Below are 12,615 nucleotides of genomic sequence, written 5' to 3'. Positions count from 1 at the left end.
GAGATCCATGGTGGTTGTTGCAACAAAATGACACTACTTGGGTTCTAGCTGTTGTATATACATTTTCTAGCTCATTAATTAATGTGGTTTATAGTTGTACGTGATTACTTAACTTATTTCCATCGAATTTCTCTACCAAAATGAGAAGAATTGAAGCTAAAATTGAAACAAACAAACTATTCACCAGACACTCCACTCTCAATGAAAGGAAGAATGTGTAACATACAAAAAGTAGAAATTATAATAATAATGATAATACACAACAATAATAACATCTAAGGATCTGCACTAAAAAGGTGCTTCATTATGTTGTACATTCGTGATATTCTGAAATGCCCCAAGAAGCCATGGTATGATGGGATTGGATAGTAAATCTAGAGCCTAACGTTGCAAATAGTGTGTTATTTCATCTCAGCTGTAACAAGTATAAAATCTACTCAATTTCTGTAAAAATTATTTCACTGTAAACTGGAAAACAGTACTTGTTATCTACCCTAATGGACTGGAAAAATAAATGAAAGATTGTGAATTATGCATAAGCATTAGATACTACTCCTGTGTGAGTGTGTTGCTATGTGTGAGAATGTAGGAAGTTGCATAATTCTCAGCTGTCCAGGTTTAGCTTCATAGTTGTGGTCTGTTTCTCATAAAATGTGTGGTTTTCTGGCAAATCACAGAGGACGTAAGTCACTACATACCGTGTCTATTCATAAAATGCAATCCAGCACAAATCCTGCTATTCAAGTAACTAAGTTAAAAAGAACAATATTTAAAGTCTCTGTTCAGATTTTGCCTCATATATTTGTTACACTTCTTGAAATTGTAAAAAGTAAAGAAATAAACTGGTGTGGGAGAGGTGGCTTGTAATGACTGCAAGTGGAGAAAAACCAAAGCTGGGTTGGGCATTCATCAATGTGATAACTTCTGCCTACGTGAATAACAGTGACAGCTGCTGAAAGTTTGGTCTGAAAAGTGATAGTGACTCAGTGATATATTGTAACTGCACTTATCGGTAATGTGCTAATGACATCCATTTTATTGCTGCAAAGTTAAGCCTGCTCAAACACAGGTGATAATTGCTCCACAGAACATGTTGAATAGGCATTCATTATATTCCCTTGTGCAGTTGTTATGTACTACAGACTCATCATCATAAGTAAGGAGAAGACCTGAGTAATTCAGTAAAACACTATAACACTTACATATGACTGAGCCCTTCCTCCCACCTAAATTCCACACGACTGACAAAGCCAAGAAAAATGCCCAAAATATATGGTACCTCCATGCTGGTAGTAGTCAGCAAGTAATACCCTTTATCTCACTCAGGCAACTACTGAGTATAATCAGAAATGCAATAAGACAAGCAAAAATGTCAAACTTGTCTGGCTGATCCGCCTAATAATTAATCCAAAAAGTATTAACTCATGTTATGTCACCTAACCATCCCTCTGGTTACAATAAGACACAGAAGTAAAAAAGGCAGAAATATTGTTCAAAATATCTGGTTGAGCAATGCCAGAGAACAAAGACACTCTCCTCCAAAAAAGGAAGCCAATCTGATGGTCCCTTGCCATAAACAAACTCTACAACAGGAGGAGGAAACTGATGTGGATAAGGTGAAGTCCCAAGACTGGAAAAACTCCCTTATCAGCCTCAACAAAAAGTTGAGAACCCTCATCAAACACTCTAAAGCTAGAAAACAGAATAGCAGCAGATAGTGAAGACAACCACAAGGCCTTCTATAGTTATGTAAAGAATCTCCGTAGCAATACCCAGATTTGCTCTGAGCTACTGCGCAATGCTACCTCCTATTACCGAGCCAACAGATATTGCCAATATACTGGCCAATAGATTCAGTGCCAACTTTACCCCTTCCCCTCAAAGGATCTATTAAATTAACAGTAGATTGCCAGGCACCCAGTATTACTGCTGCACAGGTTAAAAACATCACTGTCCAGGGCAGCTTCTATGTGTCCTGACAATATTCCTCGCTGTATTCTACATGAACTACAGAGTGAACTGGCACCTAACCTGTGTGCCCTGTTCAATCACAGCCTAATCTCAGGCTTTGTCCCTACCAAATGGTGCACTGCTACAGTTATCCCACTTCACAAAGGAGGAGCAACTACAGTCCCTGAGAACTATCCCCCCACTAGCCCGATTAGTCTGATATGCAAAGTTATGGAATGCATCATCATGGACCTAATAAACAAGGATATAGGGAATCTCCAAACTCTGTATCCCACACAGTTTGGTTTTGTGAAGGGTAAATTTACCACAACAGTAGATGTTCGAATGACAACTGCTGCAGTAGTTGCTGTAGTAATTGCTCCTTCCTTCCACCACCCTTATTTTCTGGTATGTTGTTTGTGCCAGGGTATAATTATTTTTGATTCTTCCTAGCATTGTCCTTTCAGCATCCCTCTTCTTCTCTTTGTTGGCAGGGAAGATATGAAGGGCTTGGTGACCAAGCAGAGCTAGAACTGTCTTATTTTATTTTTTTTTATAACTGTCTTAACAGTTTGGACACATGGAAGGTGTCCTAAAGATTTGGAATTTGGCTAGCTTTTATATCCTTGGCAGGATGTAACCCATATAGCTAAGGTTACTGCTGCAGTGATCATTCCAGCATCCACTGTTATTGCAAGCTTACATAAACAACTGTACTATCTCAGCAGTTTTGGGGGGTGATGGCAGAACAAACAAGAAAGTTCGACTATTATATATTAAAAAGAGACAATGCTATGAAAAAACAGAAAGCAAAAAAAGAATGGCAGTCAGATCCTGCAAGTCTTTATTAACCCTTTCTGCTTCAGTAAAAAGCCATCATAAGAGTTACATTCAATCCACACAATTACAAATACCTTACATAGACTATAAACACCAATCACAACATACTAACCAAAATAAATAGATAGGTAATTAAGTTATCAAACAGCACTTCCAACTGTAGTCAAACCAATTGGTTTTAAAATCCCATATTTTACATATAAACAGATTCTTAAACAATTAAAAAAAATGTTTTACAAATCTTCCCTTCCACCATCTTATTTTTAGTTTTATGAAATGTTTCGGCAATCTCTTCTTAAATATTTCAGCTGTCTCCTAAGTATAATATAAGTTACAGGAACATTTAAATGCACATACAGTAGCATCACTATGGCAAGTATACATATTTATAACATATTTGTAACACCACACTCTCCTACTAGTAATATCTTTTGGCTTTTCCCAATTAGGGGTCGCCACAGTGGAACTCCGGTCCGCTAATGATTGGCAGTGGATTCTTACAGTGTTGAGTTGCCAGCCCGACACCTAACCTTCAAGGAAGGCACACCCATTCATGCTCGCACCTACCTGCATATCTTTAATGTCATTCGACCATGGGGAGGACATGTAGACTCCACACAGAAGGCACTCCAACTGAGAATCGAATGGTAGAACCTCTTGCTGTGAGGCGACAATGCTAACCGCTGCACCACAGCTGCCTTTAAGGGAAAATTACCATTCATATTTACAAACATTTACAAACAATTCAAGATCCACAGGTGAAAGTACCAATATCTTAAACCCATACACTGCCTGAGCAAAGAACAGTTAGGTGGCAATTCTCCATACAGTACAACTTTGCAAGTGCAATTACTCAAGACGGATAGAAGTTAACAAAAATAATGTACTGGTTTAATAATGTACTGGTTAAATGGAACCTGCAGCTTATTAATAAAAACAGAAAAAAATGTCTGGATTGGAGACTGCCATTAACAATTAGTTATGTACTCACCATAACGTCAAATGTATGTGGTCCATCTCACCTACATTCTTAACTGACGGGTTTGGAGCCGAGAACCGGCTCCGACTCGCCCGCTATTTACTAGCTCGAAGTCTCTGATTGGCTGGGCTAGCCCTAGTATCCCAATATGCACCACACCCAAACCCCCAGATCTTGTTTTCCAACAATATAACAGAGTGACATACACAACCTCATAGAAATAACACAAGCAGGAGGAGAGAAAAAATAACATCCTCAGAAGGGTCTAAGAACATAACCTCCTCCAAGTCCAACAGGTCGGGGGACGGTGGGCGGGTACGTAAGAATGTAGGCGAGATGGACCACATACATCTGACATTATGGTGAGTACATAACTAATTGATGTAATGTGGTCCTATCTCGCCTATATTCTTAACTGACGGGACAGCATCCCTAGCACCTACATTCTGGTAGGCTCACTGACAATACTTCTGAGCACCATGGAACCAAAGGAAGCCCGGTCTCTAGACACCACATCAAGCTTGTAATGAGAAACAAAGGTGTGTGGAGAGGACCAGGTGGCCACAGCACAGATGTCATCCAAGGAGAGCCTAGCATGATAAGCTACTGATGCAGCCATAGCCCTGGTAGAATGAGCCTTAACTGGGAAAGGTAAAACTCTGCCTGCTGATGCATAAATAAAGGAGATACAGTCCTTAATCCATTTAGCAATAGTACCTTTAGTCACAGGGCTACCATTCTTGTTCTCTGAAAAGGACACAAACAATTGATCCGATTTCCTGTGGGGTTGTGTCCTGTGCAAATAAAACTTTAGTTGTCTATGAACATCCAACTGGTGGAATTTGAATTCCGCTTCATTTGAAAAGTTTGGAAAGAAAACTGGTAACTCAATGGATTGGTGAAGACAAAAGGTAGAAGATAGCTTAGGAAGGAAGGAGGGGTTGAGTCTCAAGGAAACCCTATCCTTATGGAAGACTAAATAAGGGGGCTTTATGGAAAGGTCCTGAAGCTCCAATACCCTCTTGGCTGAAGTAATGGTGACCAGAAAGGCTGTCTTCCAAGACAAATATTTTAATTCACAAGTGTCAGCCGGTTCAAAGCGGGTAGAAGTTAAGGTTTGAAGCACCAAGCTTAAATCCCATGGGAAAACTGGTTGTGACAATGGAGGACGGAGTAACCAGGCTCCTTTCAGGAAGGCTTTACAAAGTTTATGGCTCATAAGGGAAGGCTCATCTGAGACGTGAAAGTTAGAAATGGCCGCCAGCTGTACCTTAATAGTGGAGGTAGTGGAACCCTGTTTGAAGAGCATAGCCAAAAAATCTAACACAGCCGACAAGAGGGCTGTGAAGGGATCTAGATTGTGTGCTTCAGCCCAGATAGCAAATCTTTTCCATTTGCTAGAGTATAGCTTTCTGGCAGATGACTTGTGGGAGGATGACAGAATATGCAACACCTCAGGTGAAAAGGAATGTAGTCTAACTAAGGATGGAAGTGGAGCAGCCAAGCTGTCAACCTGAGGGTTCGTAGGGATGGATGGAACTGACCCGACTGATGAGTCAATAGGTCTGGTACTGGCTCCAGTGTCCAAGGGCCATCCACTGTATACTTCTGAAGAAAGGGGAACCAAACTTGACGAGGCCAGTGTGGTGTGATAAGAATCATCTTGCTTCCCAAGGAAGTTGCCTTCTGAATCACTCTTGATAGCAGAGGGAACAGAGGGAAGGCATAGAGCAGACCTGGGGGCCAATCGTGGAACAGAGCATCCCTGGGTGACTCCCCCGGGGGGGGTAAGAGTGAAGTACCTGCTGCACTTGGCATTGAGGGGGCTGGCAAACAGATTGCAGCAAGGTTGACCCCACCTGGAGATCTGAGTTGCAACTCGGTTGTTAAAGGACCACTCGTGAGGCATCAGAATAGTTCTGCTTAGCCTGTCTGCTATCACATTGGACTTTCCCGGAATGTGCATTGCCACTAGAAAGCATTGGGAAGACATCACCCAGTTCCACACTCTCAGGGCCTCTCTGCAAAGGGGATAGGACCTGGTTCCACCCTGGTTGTTTAGGTACTACACGACTGACATGCTGTCGGAGAGAATAGCAATCATCCCCTTGGGAAGAGAGCTCTGAAGTGCTTGCAACACTAGAAGTACTGCTCTCATTTCCAGGACATTGATGTGCAAATGTACCTCATGATCTTGCCATGTGCCTTGGACCATTCTGCCCAGATAATGGCCACCCCACCCTATCTGGGACGCGTCTGTGGTCACCGTGGTGGTAGGAGACAGGGGGGTCAGGGGTCTCCCTATGTCTAGATTGGATGACTGAAGCCACCAACATAGATCTTGTTGGCATTGTTCCGTGATGAGAATGGGATAAGACAGAGGAAACTCATGAAAGGACCACTGGACCGAGACCAGCCACTGGAGGATCCGCATATGTAGCCTGGCTAGCGGTACTAGCATGATGGTAGCCGCCATGGACCCTAGCAGTTGAAGAGCAAGTCTGACTTGGACTTTCTTGAGGGGTAGTAAGGCTAACACTTGAGCTTGTAGCACTTTGATTCTTTCTGTTGGGAGAAAGGCTCTCATTTGGATGGAGTCTAGCTCTGCACCGATAAATGCAACACGCTGTGATGGCCGCAACACAGATTTTTCCAATTGAAGGTAATCCCTATGTATTGGCCCAATGTGATGGTAGCCTTCATGGCCCAAATGAGTAGATGCCTGGAGGGGGCGGTGAGAAGCCAGTCGTCCAGATAAGGAAAAACCTGGAATCCTTGACATTTCAAGTGAGCTGTCACCACTGCTAAGCATTTGGTAAACACCCTGGGGGCTGTGGTGAGTCCAAAAGGCGGAGCACGAAACTGGTAGTGACTGGTTCCCAGCCGGAAGTGTAGGTGACTCCTGGATGCCTTGTTTATCTTGATGTGGTAATAGGCATCCTTGAGATCGATGGAGCACATCCATACTCCTTTTTCCAATAAGGGGAGAATGGACTGAAGAGTGACCATTCGGAACTTGGACTTCAGCAGAAAAGTTTAGAAGTGACTGGGACAAATGGATGATGGGAAGGAGTGGAAAGAAGCATGAGGCAACTACATAAGGGGTGGAAGTAACAACAGTATTGTAAAAGAAAGTGAACTGTACTTAAATCAGTGAAAAAAACATTAAATGATAGAAAGACATGTTTATAATCTACTGAAAATGCTTTTCGTGTTCTGTTATTTGTTGATCCATCTAAAAGTCTGCCCTTGTGGTTTATATCTGATGTATAACATTAAAGTAAATTTTCAAATACAGTCCTGTGAAATGCTACAGTGGTTGCATAGCTGGCTTTAGGCACCAGCGAACCCTGCAGTCGCTGGGGCCCCCCTGTTCCTGGGGGGCTCCCAACCACAGCAAGTTATTTTATCTTGATATTCTGTAGCAAGTCTGTCAAATTACCAAAAGCTAGTATTCGTAATAAAACCAGGTGGATAATAACTGCTATTTATATATTGTTTAAAATTCAGACATTTCTGGTCATAGTAACAGTGTTTTATAAACAGGCTTCACAATTCCATTAAGTCTTTTACCACTGACATAGTGTCCCTGGCTTAGTTAAACTCTGCTGGTAAACATTCCCTCCACTAAAACTAGCATAGCCAGCTTTAGGTGGGCTCTTGCTGGTTGGGGAAAAATGAGGAGAAAAAAAATATATTCATTTCCTGATTACACTCTGACCTGAACAGGGCTGTGATATGAGCCTGTTAGGATAAAACTGATAGTGAACACGATCAAGGTAAGCAGTAGAGAGCGCAGCAGCTCACAGTCACTGATCTCAGTGCAAGCCTTGGATTTTAAGAGCTGATCCTTCCAATCTACAGGCATGGTTTTCTCTTTCAGGGAGTTTTATAAATACTGGCATAACATTGAGTGCTATAACTCTCAACTTATTTGATGAAGAATTCAGTGCAATGCCCACAGCAGAATAAAGGTGCCAGATCAAGAACACATTTTAAATGCTACTCTAATTCACTTAAAAAGGTAACAGAATAACACTTTTTACATCAACATGCATTTTTTCGATAAGTATAATACTCTGATGTCTGGATTTATTCACTTGTCTGAAATCCTAAATGATTTTCCAGCAAATCAACCTTTTAATGAAGGACAGAGCAAAATTATTTATTTATGATGAGGAGGGACAGGATTAGAAATGAGTATATTAGAGGGTCAGCTCAGGCTGGACGGTTTGGAGACAATGCCAGAGAGGTGAGATTGTGTTGGTTTTGATGTGCTGAGGGATACTGGATATATTGGAAGATGGATGCTAAGAGGGAAAGAGGAAGGCCTAAGATAAGGTTTATGGATATGGTGAGAAAGGACATGTAGGTGGTTGGTGTGATAGAGCAAGATGCAGAGAACAGGAAGAAATGGAAACAGATGATCCACTTTGGCAACCCCTTAACGGGAGCAGCTCAAAGAAGAAGAAAAAGACAGAGAAAATTTATATGAGCAAAATCAGGGACAGTGACAGTTATGCATTACTCCTCAATGAGGTAAAAATGACTTATACCTGCTGCTGCAGTTTGACGACTGCTAAACAGCAGTCACTGATCTCATGGGGCAGTACCAATGTTGCAGAATGTATTGCCGTTTACTGAAGTACACAACTAGTATTGCTATGGCTTATGCATATGTGTGTGTGTGTGTGTGTGTGTGTGTGTGTAAAAATATCACATTTTGTTTTATCTGTGCACACACCTAATAATGCCAGGACACATACATTATTCTTCTGGGTATCCGTAAAAAATGCAGCTAACAAGTAATGATATTTCAAAAGTAAGTTATGAAAAATATCACAGAACATTCAGACACTTAGATCTTCTAGCAGTCTGGTGGGTCCTACTCCCAAGACTGTATAAATGAAAAAAAGGTCTCCCTTAATCATCCTTAACTGTCTGGTGGCCCCACAAAAGCTATTGCTGATTGGGGATAAATGAGAAAAAAGGTTATCAATTTTTCTTTTTTTTTTTTCAAAAATGTTTTTTATTTTTTTTTTATAACAAGAATAACAGTAATAACATATTTACACTCAAAACTGAAACAAATTATTTACAAAGTCCATAACAAGGAAATACTTCTATATACATTCAGGAAATCATCTAATACTTGTTTAGTAATGATTGTAACTTTTCCCAAGCAATTAATTTGTGTATTAAATTCTTTGTATTCATTTTTAAACTAGATATTTCTTTTTCACATAAGGTCCTGGCTAAATAAATAAATTCATTTCTGAAAGATATAGGAGAGTTAGTTTTCCAATTTTTTGTCACAACCTTTCTTGCTACTGCAAGTATTGACCAAAGAAAGTGTGTTTGAGATCTGGGTACAATTTCTGGTATTGGTACATTAAATAAAATGAGTGAACTTGAAATTTCACAATTATCATTCCATAAGACCTTATAGAAACATTCAAATTCCTTCCAAAATTGGGATAGCATATTACATGCAACAATCATATGAAACCAGTTAGCTTCTGTAGCTTTACACCTCCAACATTTCATATCATTTGTTTTGTACATATTTGCAATTCTTTGAGGTGTATAATAACTTCCGTGGAGGAATTTCCACGTGTATATTTACATTATGGAGAAATTGTTGTTTTTGTACTGATTTTATAAGTAATTTCTTGTTTTTTGTAGCAAATTCTCCATTATTTATTTTGGTGTATTCCCAAAAAGAAGCATTCGTGGAATTATTATCAGATCTAATGACTTTATATATTAGGGATATAAATGAGGTGCCTTTCAAAGAACCATCAATTATATTAGTCAAACGTTCATGTTTTAGGTATGTTGTTTCCATGGGTTTGTAAGGAAAATATAGTTTTGTTATATATAAATTCTGTGCAGGTTTGTATGTCTATCCAGTTATTATTATGTAGGCTGTATCTAGTAATTAGATGGTTAGCTGAATAAATTCCATTAGTGGATAAAAATTGGTTCCAGTATATTAAGTCATTATTTTTAAATTCAAGCATTTTATTTTTATCAAAAGATATTAAACATTCATTAGTATAAGCAATGGGAAAAATGAATATTAATAAGCTTTTAATTGACTGGTTAGATTGGGTGATTTTCATGAAATTTGCTATTATTAGACTGATAAAGGAGCAAGATTTTAACTTCTGCTTATCTTGTATGTATATTTTTAAAGACCAGATAAAGGTATTTTGGTGTATTGTAGTTAGAGGGTCAATTAACATTTTATTATTGTTTAATACATTTTTTTCATGTAATAGTTTCCAGTATGAATTATATGAGGGGTTTAACCATAAAAGGATTACATTAAAAATAGAAGCATTTACATAATATTAGGAAAACTAATACCACCTTCTTCCCAACTAGCCACATGTCTTTGTAAAGATATTCTGGGTTTTTGAGGATACCACAGAAATTTTAGTAAGTTATTACTAATTTTTTTTTTAATATTTTCTTGGTTGGGGGAATGATTAAAGACTGACTTATATAAAGAATTTTAGGTAATACTATCATTTTAATTAGCATTAGTCTGTCCTCAAAAGTAAAATAAAGTTTGTTCCAATTATCTGTGAGATTAATAATTAGATTTGTTAAAATATTATAGTTTGTAGTAATTGTATTCTTAAGAATGGAATTAATTTGAACACCCAGGTATTTAATTTGTGTATTGTCCCAGTTAAAGCATTTATAACTTTTCATTTTCATAGTCATCTTTTTATTTATTAACAAAGTCTGGGTCTTGTTATGATTAAATTTTAGTCCAGATAAACCTTCAAATAAATCTAAAGTGTTAAGTAGCTGATCTAAAGATGTATCAATGTCTCCACTAGTTAGTAACAAATCATCCACAAATAGCTGACTCTTTGGAAATATGTTACTATTTAAATTATAGCCTTTAATGAGAACATTATTTCTAATATAGTTGGCTAGTGGTTCTACAGCTAGAGCAAACATTAAAGGGGAAAGAGGGCAACCTTGTTTTGTTCCTTTTGTAAATTTAAATGAGGGGGATAAGAAAGGGCCTAAATAAAGTCTTCATAAAGGTTTCTAATTAATTTTATAAAATTTAGGGAAAATTTATAGTGTTGTAAAGCTTTAAATAGATAGGACCAACTCAGTGAATCAAAGGCTTTGTTTATGTCTAGACTCATTATTGTTAATTCGTTTTTATTTTTATTAGTTAAATCTATGAGTCAGAAGTCTTATTATATTATCTTGGTCTTTTCTGTGTTTAATAAAACCTGTCTGATCTTCCTCTATTAGGCTAGATATAATGGAATTGATTCTGTTTGATATTATACTCATGAAAATCTTATAATCTATATTTAATAGTGAGATGGGCCTATAGGAGGAACAGGAAGTAGGATCTTTATCAGGTTTAAGTATGGGAGAGAATATCTCCATGATGGTGGAATATTATAAGTAGTTTTGATTTCCCGAAATGTGTTTAGTAGTATTTTTAAGGTATTATCAGGAAGGATTTTATATATTTCAGGAATTAAATCATCTCACCCTGGTGCTTTATTAGTTTTTAAGTTGTTTATTTGATTTTTTAATTCTATAAATGTGAAAGGTCTATCAATTTTAGCAATATTCCCAGGGGATAAGGTCTTTAGAATATTATCAGATAAGAATTTGTCTAGATTTATATTTTCATTTATTGGTTTGAGAGTATTTATATTCTCATAATGTTTTTTGAAACCTTGTAGTATGGAATTTAAATTTGTAGCTTTTATTTTTCTCATATTTTCAACATATGTAATTTATTTTATGTGATTTCTTTCTTTCAAGTACTTTGAGCATACTGCAATTCTATGTAGACTTTTAGGATTGATAGAGTATGAACATAATTTAATTTTCTCTAGATTTATAGATATTTTGTGTTGCAATACAGTTTGATATTCTTTGTTTAATTTATTTATATTATCTAAGACTGTCTTATCATTTGTGTTAGATTACCTTTTAAGTTATCTAATTCAGTTTGAATATCTTGTAGTCTTTTATCCCATTCCTTTCTTTTTTGCATATACCACATTTTAACTTTTCCATATAATACAACTTTGAGGGTGTCCCACAGAATTGTATCAGATACTTCTCCATTGTTATTTGTTTCTAAAAACTGATTAATTTCTGATAACATCCATTCTTGATAGCCCTTTATTTTCGTAATATAAGCTGGTATTCGTTGGCAATGTATTAAGGGTTCAGTTTGAAAAGTTATACTAAAAGTAATGGCATTATGATCAGAAAGGGGACAAGATATTAATAATACATTATCTATTTTTGATTGTAAAGAATTTGACACTAAGACTTTATCTATATTAGTTTGTGTCCCAAACCTATATGAATAGTGATAGAACTTTAGGGAAGAGGGAAGTTTTATATGGTACATGTCTTTTAAATTTCTTGTATTGATATAATTATGTAGGTGTTTTGCTACAGGGGAGGTCTTGAAGATTTTAGAACTCGTAATTTCATCAGATGAAAGAATACAATTAAAATCCCCTGCGACTATCATTTCTCCTCGAGAATGTAAAGTTATAATGTCTAAGTATTTCTTTATTGACTTTGTACCAATTCCAGGGATCCAGTAAGAGTTTATGAGTGTATAGTATTTCCTTTCAAGCTTAATTACTACTAAAGTTAACATACCCTCTTTGTCTATATATGAGTTTACAATTTCAGGAAGCCTTAGACTTTTTTCCAAAGAATTAGTACACCTCTTCTTTTGTAATTAAATTGGGAACTAGTCAATATTTTATAGTCTTTTAGTGTTAGCTTATTTAAGTCTTGGGATATTAAATGTGTCTCCTGAAGAAATA

General features: G+C 37.3%; 1 protein-coding gene across 2 annotated transcripts in view; it reads left to right on the top strand.

Annotated features, from left to right (window-relative positions):
- The window catches only part of LOC122794170 (RAS guanyl-releasing protein 1-like), a 463,558-nt gene that overhangs the window by 416,223 nt on the left and 34,720 nt on the right, over positions 1-12,615 (top strand). The gene's annotated exons all lie outside the window — the stretch shown is intronic.

This window comes from Protopterus annectens, chromosome 2.part1 (assembly GCF_019279795.1).
Source record: "Protopterus annectens isolate FY-2018-M chromosome 2.part1, PAN1.0, whole genome shotgun sequence".
Classification (NCBI taxonomy): domain Eukaryota; kingdom Metazoa; phylum Chordata; order Ceratodontiformes; family Protopteridae; genus Protopterus; species Protopterus annectens.
Note: the sequence above shows the minus strand (reverse complement) of the source record. Positions and strands in the feature narration are given on the sequence as shown.